The sequence below is a fragment of the Falco punctatus genome (genome assembly GCF_963210335.1).
Source record: "Falco punctatus genome assembly, chromosome: 9".
Classification (NCBI taxonomy): domain Eukaryota; kingdom Metazoa; phylum Chordata; class Aves; order Falconiformes; family Falconidae; genus Falco; species Falco punctatus.
In genome coordinates, this window is record NC_137589.1 from 26,590,265 (window position 1) to 26,608,200 (window position 17,936).

At 37.8% G+C, this 17,936-nt stretch overlaps 1 long non-coding RNA gene across 1 annotated transcript in view; it reads right to left on the reverse strand.

Annotated features, from left to right (window-relative positions):
* The window catches only part of LOC308070134, a 55,489-nt gene that overhangs the window by 23,676 nt on the left and 13,877 nt on the right, over positions 1–17,936 (reverse strand). The window lies entirely within an intron of this gene.

A 17,936-nucleotide genomic window follows, 5' to 3' on the forward strand; every position in this document is an offset into this window, starting at 1 on the left:
GAGAGGAATGAGAACATTAGACATATAAAAGGGTACATGACTGTCAGGCTCTGCCCTTTAGTCTTCTCCCATGGTTGAGCCGTTACTTGTCTGATAACTGCAACAGGCTCTTGGCTCCTTTCTGAAGTGGCTGAGGTAGGGATGAGCTAATTCAGCATTTTCTGTGACCTAATTCAGAAAATATGTAGCTATTCCAATACCGCATACACTGTTCTGCAAAGTTGTTTTATTCATGTCTGTATATCCCTACGGCTTTGGAATACTTGGAAACTTGTACCTCTGAAACTTGCTACTCTCCACATACCCTCATTCCTCCCTGACACTTGCTGCAATTCACCTCTCTACCAGATGAGAAAGTAACTGATTCGTCAGGGTACACTAACCTCAGATTCCTTGTTGGATTGGCCATTTTTAAAATGTCACTGAAGAATGGCAGGACATACTTCCTACTATACATTCAATGGCATAACACACTACAGAGAATAAACAGCATGATGAAAGCGATCTCTCCAGATCTCCTGCCCCAGCAACAATTTTTGCCAGTTCCTGGAGCACACGCTTGTGGCCACTAGATTAATGCAAGTTCCATATTTGAAACCTTTTTTTATTCCTTCATTCTTGATGGAAAAAAAGCCTTACGGAATCTTAAAGTTTCTAACTCAGACCATTGCTTCTTTTCATGCCCAGTTAGATTTGTTTCCATTGTTCTTCTTAGCCTCTCATTTTTCTATTTTTGATGCTTCCTAAAGTAAGGATGACTTCCTGAAGCAGAAGCATGACCAGCAAAGCAATACTACTCATAATGCCCCTTCATGTTTGTACTATCCATTACAAATTTTCTCTCCTTTCTTGCTATACCAAACTAAGATATCTTGGTAAGACAGATGCTCCACCCCACAGGTCTGTACATGTCCTTTTATTTAAAATTTAGCTTTGGGATTCTTGTTTTGAACTTCAGCAGTATTTGCTTGCATACAGTTTCCCTGCCCAAACAACAAGGCATACAAATAATGATTTGTGTCACGAAAGTTTTTAACCTATTACTTTACCTACCAAAAGAGATTAAGAACTAGAGATATTTTACTTTGTCAGCCTTGAACGCACAAAAGTATTCAGTATTAACTCAATAAGGTACAAATTCCCTTTCTGAAGCTGAAAGTTTCTCAAAATGCTTTCTAGTTATTCAAAGTTACTCATGGTTTCCAAAAAAGGAATGCTGACAAAAATAAACAAAAAACTCCACACCTTTACATAACTCCCATTCCCACCTCACATACAGCAATGAAGAGACTATAAATGTAGAACCTTATTGATTACAGAAATGTATTAAATACTAATTTTAAGGTCATACATCTTATCTGTACATAAAGATATCTCCCAAATCTATATTAATATATTAAAACTGATAATATAATTTAAAAAAAAATAAAATTGCGTAAAGAATTGTGTAGATTTGTGTTCAGTATATAGGCTATACTACAGGCGATGATGTTTTCCTGAAATATGATTTTGTTCCATACTATGCAGAGCTCCCCAGGCCATTTAAAATGGATCTTGAGATATTTTTTTTTCCTAGAAGATCTCTGTCTGCCTTCTCTAGTAGCACAACATGGATAAAAACAAAATACCAGCTTATAGGTAAGCATATACATTAAATGAGTCCATTTTTTCCATGAAGAAAGACTGATCTATAACTTGGTCTAAACTTCCAGACTAGAACTTTGTGAGCGAGACAGAGAAGGAGGAGGCAGAAGACAGGAAGGCTGTTTGGAGCCTGCTGGTCCTTTCTGATTCTGGCCAAGTAGAGTTCCTTGAGGGCAACTCTGGTTTCGCACTGTTCCTTTTTGTCTCAAAGGCAAACAGAGCGGAGAAAAAATAAAACCAACAGAAACATTTTTCTGATTTAAGTTTTGGGAGCCTCGCTAAGTGCATTCATCTACTCCAAGCTTCAAATTAACTCCTGGTTTTTGATTAAATGAGTCATTATTTGGAATGAAGCATTTAGAAGTTTGTGGCCTATACAGAAGAAGGTTCCAAAAGTAAGCCTTTCTTTGATTATACAGCAAACTGTATACAAACACATATATCATGTTTTTCAGCTTCTGTTAGCTGATGACAGTCACAAACAAATTATCAGAGCAGCAGAACTACAAGTCATCCCTGGTTAAATATCTCTTTAGGAAGTTAGACGTGATCAACAAGCAGTAACAGAATGTGAATTAAATTTAAAATGTGAAGGAAAAAAATATGGTAGCACTAATGAAGAGCATTGTACCAGCCAAGGTGTGGAACAAAAAGCTTACAGCCAAAAAAAGACACCAGGAGGTAAACTACTGACTGCCAATAAACATGTATTTATTTAATGGAAGTTATTAACCACTCTACCTTAGCAATCTCCACAAAGCTGGTCAACACCTAAAGAAGTAACTAATAAACAATTATAAACCATATAATAGGGAAGTAAGCACTATTATCAGAAGCAGCCTACTTTGTAGTGTGAAACAGTAGCTTCCATTTTTAAGGTTTCTAAATGAAATAAAGAAAATTGCACCTCTGGCAAAGGCACACTAGATGCCAGACTCCTTGAGAGACTTGATAAGTTTTAGGCACATATATTTCTTAAGCCTTTGAAAGCCTCCCTCACAACTTGGTTGACAAACCACTCTGTCACATCTTTAGCAGTAATACAAACCTTTCTACCTCTGTGCTCCCATCAAGAAATAATTTCAAGATAAAAAGTAAAGCTAGTGGGTATCACAGGCCCCAGCCCTCTAGGAATACTGAGAAGAAATTAATCACAACTTATGTTTTGTTGCTTCCTTATAAGCATGCTACCTGTGCTTCAGGAGATCATTGCTTTTAGGCAGCAAAACCACACCCTCTAAGATGTTCAGTTCCTATATAGCAGTCAATTTCAAATAATGTTCTGAAAAGAAGAAATATAAAAAATGTATCCTAGATGAGACCTACCTATTAAGTACATGAAACATTTTAATTAATAAAAGAGCTGTTTATTTCTCACAGTCAACTATAAACAGCATAATACAAGCAGGCAAAAAAATCTCCTTGTGATCCAAAGCACAGTGTAGTGCCTTATTTTTATTTCCACCTTGAATCAGTCTGAATTTTTGAGCTAGGTTAAACCTTCATGTGCTTGTAATGATTCCTGCTAATACAGCTCACCTGACAAACACCTCTGCAAGTAGTTACTAATCAGGGTTCACTACTTAACAGAACTAATTTTGAAGTTACAAAAACCAGTGAATATACCACTTTACCAGGTGGCATCAATTTGTTTCCCTGACATGTCTGTAATAGCAAGACATTAGCTAAAACCATATCCATCACATTAGCCCAAAACAGTATTAAGACTCATCAGTCATTCTTTTCTCTTTTAGCTACTAAGCTTACTACTGTCTTTAGTTCTACTTCCATTACCATTTGCTTTTCATATTAATAGTACTTTGGTTTAACATTCCTCTGAAGGTTTGTTTTTGCTAAGATAGTGCTGAGGTAAGTACCTGTTATTTTCAGAATGCAATTTACGATCCAGGATAAGGAATCATGCAAGGGGGCAAAACAAGTGAGCCTAAAGAAAACAGAATGCAAACCTGAGAAAAAAAGGGGAATGTTACTGGTGGGTTAGTAATATAAAGTGACAGAAGGCTATTACAAATAACTAGAATAAAACACACAAGACAAATTTCAGGTTCCAAAACAGTGCAAAGGGACATTATACTGTGACGTGAATGCTGGAATTCAGACAACTTCACTGTACTGCTCTCAAGGCATGTGATAACATATCAAGCAGGAGATGCATGTATCTAACAGAGCAGGGATAGTTTTTTCAAACTAACCATAGCACACCAAACAACATTTAGACACCAAATACAATCACGAAGGGAAAACAGCAATGCTAAACCATAAGGGTGAAAAGGAAATTTTAATAATGTTTTATGTTCACAATAAAAAAGTCTATCAAGCCTGGCACTTCCATATCATGCCAAATGCAAATTTCTCAGGATTTTTAAGAAACGAACAGCAAACATACACCCACACACAAACATGAAAACGTTTTAATCACTTACAAAGATGGAGATTTAAAGAAATAGGTACCGAAGGCTCGAACTTAACGCGGTGAGCAAAAAAGTAACTATTGTGCACAGGGTTTGCTTTGTTTACTTTATACCATTGTTTCCATCCTGGTTACAACAAGCAAATCCAACTACTATTTGAGTTAAACCAAGGAAAGGGCAACTCATTGAATTTCCAAGTTGAAATTCACAGGAGAGTTAACAGGAGTTACAGCAGCCTAGATTCTAGTACTTTCATTCACACTATTTAGTGTTACAACCCAATTTAAAAACAAGCAAACAAACAAGACACAGGCAACAAAACTTCCAAGTATTAGAGATTAGCTTTCGTACTGGCCCTAAGTGAATATGCAGCCCACTCTTGGCCCAGTATAAACATTTTTCAGCCAGATGACGTTCATTTATATGCATCCAACTAAAGAGAAGTTTTCTTTACACAGGTAAGACTAGAGCATGCACACGTATGTATGTGTGCATATGCACAATGGAATGTGTCTCGACCATGGAAATCCCATCAAACTGTAAAGGTTTATGAATGAAATCCAGAGGCCCCACAGAATGCCATCAATGATGAGCCATTTTATAGACTGGGAAATAACAAGACTTAAAAAAAAAGAAACCTGGAGTCTGTAGCCAGAGACACACTAATGTAAAACAGACTGCTTTTTGAATTGCATGCTTCATAGAACTGTTCTGAAACATTCTCTTGATAGAACCATTCTCAAGGATCTGCACTGTTGTTTAGAAAAATCAAAGTAGCTCTAGGTATAGTAGCAACTGCCAGTATGTCATTATGCAGCTACTACAGGTTTTGTGTTGGTTTTTTGTTTGTTTGTTTAAAGTATACCAGAAGTACTGGTATTGCCATACTTTGCCCTCCCAACCTGCCTAATCTCATAAAACTGTAAACTACGAGCAAAAGATGACAGTTTTACTTCCTTGGATACACTCAGCTTATCCAGACTCAGCTTTCTGCCAACATATTTCAGTAACTATTGTGTAAATTCAAGTATTGTTCTGTCACTGATCTGTTTTAGAAATACAAAATTACTAAACCAGGACTCAGCTACAACTTTCTTTAGGGTTATCAAGTTACATAAGGAGGAATAGACACTTGATGTAACTAAATACTAGCTGAAATAAATGGCAAGCTTCTTTGTTTAAACAGGTCAAACCCCATGGTCAGCATTCAGAAAAATTCAGAGTGAAGTTAATGGGATTCCTCCTTAGGCAATTACAGCAAATTCGCCCCTGTGATAATGAAAATAATTCTGTAATTTCAAAGATTTGAAGCAGATCAGAACAACCAGGATACATTTTTATATTTCCATCTTAATATGCATCTGATTGCATTATATTTAGAGGATGACTGTTTCTTCAAGGCACTTTCTCAAAGTTACAGCAAAAACATGACAACATTCACCCGTTTCAGTCACTGGTCACGCTACTTTATTTCTACATTATTTACTGGATCACAACGCTCATATCCTTCTTTTGACCCCAAACCTTGAAAAAATACCATAGACTGTTAAAATATTTACAGTAAAAGCATCTATCTAATCTTTCTACTGGAGCAAAGCAGTATGCTCTATCAGGAATGAAAAACTGGTTTCACTAAGGCTCACTTGACATAGGAATGAACTCACTGAGTATGGAAGGTAAAGACAAAGGGTGTTAAAACAGGAGTGAAATGTTGCAAGGAGCGTTTCCCCTTAATGAATTACTGGGAGATTTGTAGCAGGCCAGCCAGGGTAAGTCTTTCAGCATGTGTATCCAGAAGTGTCATGGACTTGCTGCACTATATCGTTGCTGCCCTTTCCATGAACTGGGCAGTTTCCTTTCACCAGTTTATTTTCACTTCTATTCTGGCAGCTGTCTACAGCAGTAGGCATTTATCTTAAATAATTTGCTACTTGTTGAAGTATTCATTGGGGGGGATGGGAAGAGGGAAATTGCCATTCTTGGTGCACCATGTCATAACTGATTAAAAAAAAAAAAAAAATCAATAAAGGTAAAACAGATTTCCCACAGAATTTTCCCCTGACTTCAGAGGGGATCTTACACATATAGGTACCTTGCCCCTCCCCCAAGCATAACACCACCAGAACTTGCTGAATTTAACTTTTTAATTATTCTAAGTAGCAAAATTTGTGGAAGCTGCTTGCTTTTACTTAAAGCCTCCAAAGGATTTTCCTTACAGAAAAAAGTTCAGTGATGAATGCAGTAAAAAATAAACCTACTAATAAAAAAAAAGTGAGGGTTAGGGCTCTCCCTTTTCTTCTTACACTGCTAACCTCTTGCAATAACGAGGCAGAGCCTTTGATGCAAACTACCTGTTCCTGTGTTCAGCAACTAACATCAAGAGCAGAGCTGCTGGAACAAAAAGGACAGTGGAAATTCAAAAGGTAAGAGCAGCATTTAATGGGGATTTCTGTGAAATGTACTTTACATTACCTTAATATTTGTGTTATGAGCAAAATTATCATTTGCCCAGTTTGTAGAGTACTGTGGAAGAAAGAAAAATGTCAATGTCAAGTGCTATTGGCAATATAAAGGGCTGTTCCAAGCAGGAAAAAAAAGTGAAAAGAAAGAAAAAGTAAACGTTTCCATTCTCCTTACTGGCTACAGTTATGGGAGGCTGGCAAAGTACATTGCAAAGCAGACCTTAGAAAGTGTTTGGTAATTTTTATTAAATAGGAGTGAAAGCAAAATGGGAAAGAGTGAAAGTAAAATTACATTCTTGTGTTGCACATACGAAACCCAAGGGAGCAACTGGTATTCCAAGCACTGGTTGTTACAAATGATTTGATGAAAGACCAGTAGCTGTTAAACTCTAATGCTTTTCTAGGCTTTATACAAATTCTGTGAAGTCAGAAGTTCACTGCAGCAGGTGAAAAACCAGGCAAGCCTCCCTAGCCCTCATTTTCTCTCATTTGAATGCAACAGTTTACACTGCAAGTTTGCATACTGTATTCCCACAACAAAGTAAGCAGAACTGTAATTTGCTATTTAGAGTAGCTCATTTTTCCAGACTGAGCTAGCACTAAAGCTAACCATTTCACAGTTGCAAAGCTAAAAAAAAAATAAAAAAAAAATCTGTTGCTTACATAACATATTAATTATATTTACAAAACACATACAGTTCCTGTTCTACTATCTGAGAAAGTTTCAAAAGCAGAAAAACAACAGACAATGCTGGAAAACAAAGTATTTTCTTTTCACCATAAAGTCTGAGTAATAATTAACTGGCATTCTCCAAATGGAGACAAACAATGTTGAACCACACATTCTCCATTTCACAAGCGTCTGTGTCCAAAAATATCCAAGACAGCTATCCTTTGGAAAATCCTACCTCTAGAGTTCAAATTCAAGCCTAAACAAAACCAAACCAAACTGAACCAATACCCTCTTCCCAGCCCCCGCAAACTCCACAGCATGCAACGCTTCCTCAACTCTGTGTATATTGGTATAAACTGATAAAATAAGTTTTAAGAGTTATGTATGCACATGATTATGTGAGTGTGTTAGAGAGGAGTTATAATCAGAACCTCAACTGTAATGCCCTGTTTCACCTAATGTTTCAGCAAAAAGTTAACTTCAGCTATGCGACTCAGTCTTCTTGAAGTCGTCCAATACTGAACCAACAGCTTTGACTCCTGTTAAAATCAAAACCAGACAGATTTGCTCCAGTTCTAGTTTGTTAGGAATTGGTTGAAGTTTTCATGAGAATATGAATTTCCATGAGGATTGAATTTCAAAGAGCAGATATCTTACAAAAATTGCTAACCTTGAAATATTTCCCTTGGACTCTTACGGCATGTAGATGCCACTTCATCTGTGTGCACTTCTTCAATGTAAGCTTAAATTACACTGGACCTAAACTTCTTTACTGAGTATTTTAAGGGAAGCACCAGTGAGAGTGCCATCTGTATTTCCCCTGGTATAGAGGCTTACAAAATTATCGAAATTTTAAATTAAAATTTAAATTAAAACCTAGCAAGCTGGTTAATTTGCATGTGTGGTAGATAGGTCTCAGATCTGCTACAGCTATGTTGACCTCATAGAGGGAATCTAAAGGCAAATAAACATCACTACTGTGTTACAAATTCTGAAGTTCATCAAAAACATTTGACATAGGAACCAGTCATCTCTGATAATGTGCTTAGCTGACCAAAAGTAGTGTGACAACATCACACTCTGATACTTTAAAAACTAGATGAGCTTCAGTATTTTAAATATCCAGCAGAAGACTACGTAAGGTATCATCAGTAGTGCTGTTATTGGTTTATAGTAATACAGATATGCAAGCCACAGTGCTGATGAGAGATTTATCAGTATTCTAGGACTAAAAGTGAATTTAACTAATCACCTATGACATGACAAAAGAGGTGTCATCAGCCAGGGGCATGTATGTTATTCGAAAGAAAACAGGAAATAAAAAGATAAAAACAGGTGCCAAGCACAACTGGCGCAGCCTATAAGTCCAGTTGTTTTCTCCAGAACTCGGTCTGATGGCCATATTGATAATGTAACAGTGGCTCTTGCCGAAGCAACATACCAGTGTCAGCTCTGTTCTATTCATAGCCAATTCAGCAAAAGCGAAGGTTATCCAATATTTTGCATTATAAAAGTCTCTTTTCAACTGCCTATAATTTAGCAACTCTTCAACCAATTAATCTGAACATTCCCATTCCTTTCATCTGCCCTGGGACAGTCTTCCGGAGAGCTTCTGTATAATTGTACTGCTGGTCCCTGAAACCAGAATAAGAATAATTTTGCCCCATCAATATGTTCAGATGATAACACCTAGTGCTATAATGCTTAAGAACAAGGACTTAAGACTTGGCTAGGCATATCGTTACTTCACACTTGTGTAAGATCAGCTTGGAGACCAGCATGAGGAACCAGTGGATGGGGAAAGAAAACAGAAAACGGTTTGATCAGTCCTCAGCAAAGGAGTTCATGTCTGCAGACTAATTAATTCTTCACTGAGTGGACAACAAGCTACAGGTGCAGTCAGTCTAAAACCTGTGACAGAAGTCTCTATGAAACTGCATCTTGTGGAAATACATAGAAACAAGTGGGGTTTGTATTCAGTTTTTAACCAGACAACAATAACCAAAATCCTTTAAAGCATAAGCAACATAATTTCTTTTCCCTGATAAATCAGGTCTAAACACCTCAGGCTGGAGTCCCAGACTTCACAAAAACTTCTGCACCAGCTTCCCTGCACTTTTATCATACTTTATAAAAACAGGGGAGTGCCCCCATCACCCTCTGGAGCTGCTCTGCAAACAACATGTCTTAACTAAGATCTCTGAAGCCTAAGTGTTCCAGAAGGCACCCTTGACAAAACTTAGTATATACCACAGATTAAAAGGAGGGTTTGACCCTCAAATTATAAGCAGCAGTATGCTCAAATTAACTGGAAGAAGTACCCAACTACAATTGCATGCAGCTACAAAGGGAGTCAGTCTGTCCAAAGTACGTGTTAAATCGTGGTCACAGGCCAAACATTTCTAGATGTCCTCCTCTTCATGCTTTGCCTCCTGTATTAGTGGCTGATAAAAAACATTTTGCCACTACTTAGGTGGGCAGAGAAAGAGACAAAGCCGAAACCCAAAAGCTGTTACATGGTTTATTCACTTAAAAAAACATATTTTCATTGTAATCTGAACAAGGCTCAATAACTACATTCTGGGAATTAAGATTCAAACTCAGTGTTCTTAATTTGTATTTTTCCATAGAGCCAGGCCTTTCAGAGATGCTGCATGGTCTAGTGATGGTCAGAGGAGAATACTGGGAGCCTTTAGGTTACTGGGTTCTAGTCCAAATTCACAGCACTGACTCACAGTCTGGGACAAGTCACTTGACCTCCTATGCCTCAAACAGTCCAGCTGGAAAATAGAGAAAGAAAAGCAGCAACACTGAATAAAAAACAGTTATTATGACTAAGATCAGCTCCTGGATAAATCAAATATCAAATAAAATGTGTTTTCCATATGGAAGCTGCTTTCCTAAAGTGGAATAAAATGTAAATGCCTGTCAATTGTAATGATCTGAGAGGCAAGTGGTAAGAAAAGCAGCTCGGTGACAGACCAACAGGAAACTCTGGTAGGAATGAAGGACAGTTTTTGAGGTGCTGAGACATGGGAGATGGAAGGTAGTCGGGCATCTGGCAGCAACAAAGGTGAAACCATGGTTTGAAGAGGTCAGAGACAACAATGTGTCTGAGTCAGAAAAGGTCACTTATTCAATATTCCAGCTGTAAGATGAAAGAATGCAAGTGGAGATTTTTCAGAGCAGAGATCACAGATGCAAGAACTTCTAAAAGGTATACTGTTACTTGAAAGTGCCACTGAGATATGATGAATCCATCCTCTCAGGCCAAAAAAAATCTCATCAGCTCTTGATTTTACCTTTTCCTTCTCCTCTCCTGCACCTCTCTAAGCAGTCACCCCTATGTCCGTGAGTTTCCACCCTGCCCAGGAATCCAGGCCTTTAACTAGATTTCAATAGGCCAATCCTAACTTTAATAATACTGCACTATTCTAAACATTGGACCATCTGAAGAACAGTGATCTATGACTCTGCTAAAACCCTCACATCACAGAAGTACCAGTACAAGATGCGATATCCCTAGGAAACAGTGCAGCCAGGTCTTAGACTTGCATGTTTTCCAGCAGATCCAAATGTTCATCTGAAAAAAAAACTCCATGGATCTCTTTCTGCTACTCTGCTGCCATAAAGACATCATTATGTAAGCCTAAGACAGAAAGATCTATGCTTTCTTTCCATATAGAAGAAGAGTCTTGAGCCCAGGTACTTCACCTATCCTAGACCACACATTAGATGATGCAGGATAAAGACGCCATTTCCACTGTTCTGCCTCTCCTGAGCTGTGCTTTCTGCATGTTTTTGTGACAGAAAGCCATTCCATTAAAATACAATGTTTTTGAAAAAAGCGTATTTCCTATACTAATAGAACAGCTGAAGCAGCAGTGTCATTCCTTATTGGTATTTAATACCAATACTGGTATTACTGGTATTTAAATATCTTATTGGTATTTAATGGTTGGACTCTTATTATCTCAAAAGTCTTTTCCAACAGGCTCATATGAAGGTGGATATATGAGACTGGTTGTAAAACAGATGAGCCTTAAAGAATTAATACCTTCTAGAAGCACACAGAATCCAAACCTCAAAAGGAACAAGTACAGCATCATTTGACCTTGGAATAGATACCGATCTCCAGCATGCCCACAAACTTCCAGACTCACCAGCTGACAACTCATGATTTTAGAGAAAACAAAAAAATACAAAAGGTCAGATGTCCTTGAAGTAAAATGTAGGCTGAATTGTCAGTCAGTGACAGTAGGGAATTGTGAACAAAATGAAAGAGCTAGAGTCTGAGAGTCAGCCGTCTACAGTTTGCACAGTGAACTGTTTAAAGAAAGAAATTGATTTCCTTTGACTGACTTTACAAAGCCAAAACAAATTATGAAAGTGTTGTACCAACAGCACTATCCAGTTCAAGTCGAAAACGCGCTACCAGGAAGGCCACTACTAGAACTGACCAAAGCAGCAGCTCCCCTGGAGATTGGTAAAACTTGTTCGAAACATTAAAAGCAAACACATGCAGAAGAATTTAAGTTTGAAGAGCTAGCCACATCAGAAACCTGCAGCAGTGGATGCTCTGACAATGCACCAGCATTTTCATTACAGTGCATTAGTTAATCCTCTGGAGTTTTCATTGGGCTGGATAACCTCCTAGGGCACAGGACAGGCCAGCAGCAGTTATGGCATACCAAGGTGCAGACACACAAACCAGGGAGGAGTGCCACTTTACTGTGTGGCCTCAGGCAGGTCCACAGGGTACAGAAATGCACCCTGGCTGCTTCCTGCAACAGCCCAACTTCTGAAACACTGTGGTGAAAACTATTAACAGCACAGAGTCTTATAGGCTGTGAAGCTGGTACTGACAGCTCCTCACTTTCATCTAGCCAGGAGAAAACTGAGGTATAAAACCCACTTTTAACAGTTAGAGTAAAAGCAATTTAAAGAATAGGGAAAGAGAGGGCAGCAGCTGAGCAAGTGGCTGAAGGATAAAGGAGGCAGCGCTGCAGGCCCAGGCAACCTACAGTCCTGCAGTCAGTAATCAATACAAAACGTTAGACCTGCTAACCACAACTTGCACCGGTACCTGATGTGATGATGAGGATATGAAACATGGAATGATGTTGATTTATGGTTAGCCTGCTGTCCATGATCCTCCTTTGACAGGAAAATGGGAATTATTTTTTTGCTCAAAGCAAACCTCTCTCTTGACAATATCCCTAGCAGGATGTCAAAGAAAACACTTGAGAATCCCAATGCGGACAAAACCCAAGACAAACTCCTTGTTGGAATTACTACAACTGAACATACTCACATATTCTCTTCCTATTGCTTTTATCATCTGTTTCTTCACAAGTAAGCTTCCATGTATTTAAACACTCCTGTTAAGGCATTTAAAGACACAAACACTTAGACAAGTCACTAGAAGAAACATCTCACTGCTCCTGTGGACCAATGGCAAAACTGAAACTATTGCAGCTGCTGTCTTTTTGCCCAAACTAGCAGCAAGGCTTGACCACATAGACTTCAGAGTTAGGACTGCAGCTTACCACTTCCTTATTCCCTTCTTGGATACACACCAAATACCACTAAATTCTTTCCAGACTTCTGAGCACTCAGAGGATCAGGTTCTTACACCTTTTGGCATGCTTTCTGTTCATGCAGTAAACATATGCACTAGTGCACAAACCCTTTTTCTGTGGTCTCAGTGCCAGTCTCAGCTTTTCTATTGTTCAGCCCTTATTTTAAGTGACTTCAGTTGAAACTCTGTGGCAGCCCCCAGAAGACTGGTGAATCTAGTAATTAACCAAAGTAATAACACATTTATGCAGTAAAAATGTAACACTGTAATATTTACTCTTAAAGGATACTATTTGCATAGTTCAAAGCCTATACTGCATTATATGGATAAGATCAGGAAACACTGAATTAGTAATGGTTCAACCACTCTGGGAAAAAAACGTACAAATTTTCCACCACCGTCATCCAAAAAATACTCTAAATGTTTTTATGTCAAGTCTAAACAGAATGGTTCTGAAATCACCTTAAAGATTTTTCAGTTTTACTTACCGTGCAAGCAGAGCAAAAGGCCAAAATACCACTGAAAATTCTCTTTCCCAAATATGTGCAAATGGACCAATAAATGGTTAATAGCAGAAACCAACTTTTTGTTTCAGGTTTTCCAGTCAACATTGGAAGTCTCCAGAAGCTTGTGAAAAACTTACACCATTTAAGGTGCTTAAATCAACAAAAAACAGAACTTCAGCATTCTTGAAGCAGGTAATGTGCTTTCTTCCTATGCTGACACATTGTCAGTACATCAATACTAGTAACATAAATAAAATCATGTAATCAACTGTAACAAATAATAAATGTAGATTGTTAAAACAAATAACAAATTATAATAAATAATTTAAAAACCTAGTAATTCAAGCTTTCACAAGCAACCCAATACCTATGTCTGTCTCCCATCCTAGAGTTATTTCCATTCACTGAATAATCTGATCGCTCCAATTAACAGCAGTCTGAACAGAAAAATTCATTGTATTTATCACCAATATTATTCTATTTTGGTCAAAACAATATGAGAGATTAATACAGTCTAATTTATGAATTGGTACTAGACAAGTTTGACCTTTTTTATATAGCTTCAGTAATGAATCTCAGTGTCTATCTTTTTTTGCTATTTGTACCTACACAGAACTGAGATGACCTACAGGAAGAAACATCCAACAAAAAAAGCCATACTTTTTTTTTAATTAATATTTTGATTTTCTTATTATAACTTTAAAATACATTAAGTATACTGTATAGCAATTACTATATCTTTAGGAGAACCGATGATAAAAACACAAGACCTATTCAGAAGTTTTCAGCTGTTACGACCTGCCACAATGAATTAGACCCTGAACATATATTTATGCAAGAGATATCTATAAGAGGAGAAATGCTGCTCTTCTATTGTCTCACTGAAGCTGATTAAAACAGACAATAAAATGAGAAGTACTATATTGCATGAACATTATTAGTGCTGCAGCCTCATTACAGTAGAATATTCTTCACTAAAACTCATGTTCCCAAATGGGAAAAGAAAACTATGTTTAAAACCACTGGCCATGTTCAGAATAGGAGAAAACCAACCTCCCCCTCCCAGCTTTTCATTTGCTATACCAGCCTCAACAACTGGAAGCAATGAAGGGCCACCTCACCATTAGTTAACTCTGTCTTCGGTTAGAAATTTATACAAGATTTTGGTCTAAACTGTACCTTGCAAAAACAAACCAACCAACCAACCACCACCCCCCCTGAAATTCTCTTCAGCTCACACATCATACAGCACTTTAGGAAGTTTATACATATGTTGCATCTCTACACAAATTCACACAGAGCTCTCAGAGAAGGGACAGAATGCTCAATTGGCATAAAGCCATCTGGGCACCTTCTCTGATGCTAGGCTGCATCACAGCATCTGAGGTCACTGGCTGATGATGTTACAGAAGGATGCCCTGATGTGATGCAGCCTATGGCTTTCATCTCCGGCGACTCTCCCACCACCACCCCATCTCCAGAAGTGTTAGAAGAAAGGGCAGGAGAGGTCACAGAAGACAGCCCTCCTCACCTAGACCTAGAACTCTGAAAGCTTGTACTGCTCTATGATTTTTACCCAGCATAAAGAAATCAAGACTTACATGCATATGTATAAATTAGGTTATAACCAAACCTTCAGAGAAGGTCTGTAGCTCATACTGCATATCACTGATGTGGTATAAAATGCTTCCTGCCAGTGCTAGCAGGAAGCTACTGCCACTGAAATGCACTGCTTGTATTCTGGAAATTCTGCTTTTGTTTCCCTGGGCTTCTTCCCACAACAACCTGAAAGCAGGAAGAAATCTTATGCTTGGTGCAGCAGTGCTAGCCCCATGAGTTAAGTATTGCCAGCTCCTGGAATGGGTGCATTTCATTACGATAATGTTGCAGAACAACCCTAGATAACAAACATTTGCAACTGTCAGACAAGACAGACAACGGGCTCTTTCTTACAATGCGTATTTTTTCCATTTAGTAGATGCAAGCTTTCAGGAAGAGGAAGGAGAGAAGGTAACGATCCTAACAACAATCACAATTAACATCGCAACCTCAGTCACATTCTCAACTACAACTATGGGTTTAGCAACACAGATTTTGAACTGTTGCAGATGTCCACCAAATTTGACGTTTCCTCATTCTCCTCTCTTTGTTGTTCACAAAGGACACAATTGCTAATTTCTTTCCTATGCTTATATGTGTTCTTTGCTGAGTAATGCAATAGCAATTAATTATTTCAAACAATTAAATGACTCCTGCAAAGAGCACATGCCCCATACAGAAACCAAATTCAGCAACTTTAACAAAAATCTATCATTATTTTATGTTTTTTATAAATGAGACATCCCAAGAGTGTTGTAATTCTATAAGCCCCCAAAACAAGGTCCCAGTTCTTACACAGCATAAGGAAATGTTCAAAATTTCTAACTTTTTCTAAAGTAAAAATAATTAAATATACATAATACATTTCAGATAATGTCATGTTGGGTTTGTTTGTTTTAAACTGATGTAGCAATACTGGGGTGCCCTGAATTACAATTTATGAACAGCCAGGGACAACAGCCTTAAATCAGCTGTTTCTGATTCCAGATTTAGGTCTGAAAAAGAAATGCTGCTTCTTCCTAATAGATTGAGTCTCCAGACCTACTAGGAAGAAGGAGAGAGTAGGCATAAGGAATTCCTTTTCATGGAAAAAAAGCTGAATTTATTACAGGCTCTTCGGTTCCTGGTAAGTTTCCACATTTAAAAAAATAGTTTTGCACAAACTGGTTTCGCCCACACATTTTTATTATCTAATAAATAGATGAAAATTGCATTGACTGATTTTTCATTCCTAACAGTCTTCCCATACGCTTGTAAAACCTGCTCAATTCAAGGCTATATCATGAGATGACATAGATTCAAACTTTAAACAAATACATAAAGCCATGACCCATTTGTTTTGATATTCTGCAATGTTCCAGACGGGGAGAAAAGCCATCACTGAAACCATGAGACATACAAGACTTCACAATTTATTAAGAAGATTAGCTGGGTTTAGTTTGTGCAGTAATGATTAGTCACTGAATATGTGTTGGTTTGAAAGCCTAAAAGGTCAGGGATCAAGGAATTATTTGGCTTAATTGTGTTTAGATTTTTTCTGTCTTTTAAATAGGTAAAAGTTTCTTTAAGTCAAGCAGTACTTTGCAAATTAGGAACTCCGAGTATATTCCACACAGAACAAACAACGCATCTTAAATCTCGAATGTTTTTTCACTTGTGGATTATATTTGTAGAACTGCCTGCTGTGAAATGACAAAGTTCATGGTTCATCTGAACTTTTGAACTCAAGTGAGTATTTGACACAGCAAAACAATCTAAATGAACCTAACACAAAGTTTTCATAGTTTAAACCTAGCTTTCAGGCCTTTGTCTGGGGCAATTGGGTAGGAAAGTTCTTTATTGATGTTGTAAAAACTACCAGTTTAATAACAGGCAGAGAGAGTGGAGAGATCAGTGGAAAGAGCACCTTAGCATTTCTGAAATAGTGCTGGTTTGGTAGTTCATTGAACTTTACCTGACCCCATTACGAAGGCTTCCCCAGGACAAGTTGTAGCTGCATTTGTGACAAGACTGAAGTTTCCTATCTTACTTCAAATAGGCTTCAGGGCTGGGAGTTCACAGATATAGTCAGTTAAAAAAAAAAATACTCTGCACACATGAATTCACTTGGCTCCCTGCACTACTATTTCATTTTTATGTTCCGGCTGGATTCTCTTTATTATAGAGAAGTTGAAACCTTTTTCTTTTTCCCAGAAGGAAAAGGTTTGTCACCTGCATTCCTGACATACACCAGAAAGAGTCCTTAAAAAAAAAAAAAAAAAAACAAAAAAAACACCTGAAAATCGTGCATTTGATATGCTTATGCTGTTGCTCCTCATTGACCCAAAATCTCAACCTGCTTGCATATGACTGCTATGATCCTTTCTTAACGTTAGTAAAAGTTTTACAGCATTCTCAATTCATACTCTTATCAATTTTAGACCTATCAGCCAACAAAACCTGGAAAATTTTTCAAGGCTTTTAAAATCACTTGTAAGACCCTGCAAGATGTCCTGTATTTCAAGTTCACAATCAGTTTCATAACTCCCTAGCACATATGAATGTCGAATATTTCTGACCACATTAGAAGTGCTGACTGCATATTACATAGGGTTCAGATGAGCATTACAACACCAACAGATAAGCGATACCTACAACTGTTCAGAACAACCACGCCGCACAAGAACCTGCATTTCACCAGCTGGTGAGACTGAGCCACTCGCTACCTCCTTCCATCCAAGAGTGGAAAAACCTGAGATCACTCACAGTGGCAGCTGTAATAATCACCAACAACGTTATATCACCTCTCTGATACAGCTTGTTAACAAAGCTATATAGACGTTTTTATTCAGCTGAACTATGACAGGAAGGCAGATTCAAGAATTAGAAAATTCCTAAAGCAATTTAAAGACACGTGGCGTTACTAACTTTGTTTTCCAACTCAACCTTCCAAATTTACCATTTAACGCCAAAGAGTACTTCTATAGCTCTTCCTTGGTTCACTTGGTTTGTGGGCAAGTTTTACTTCCACAGATACTTGCCGGTTTTCCTATTCACCCA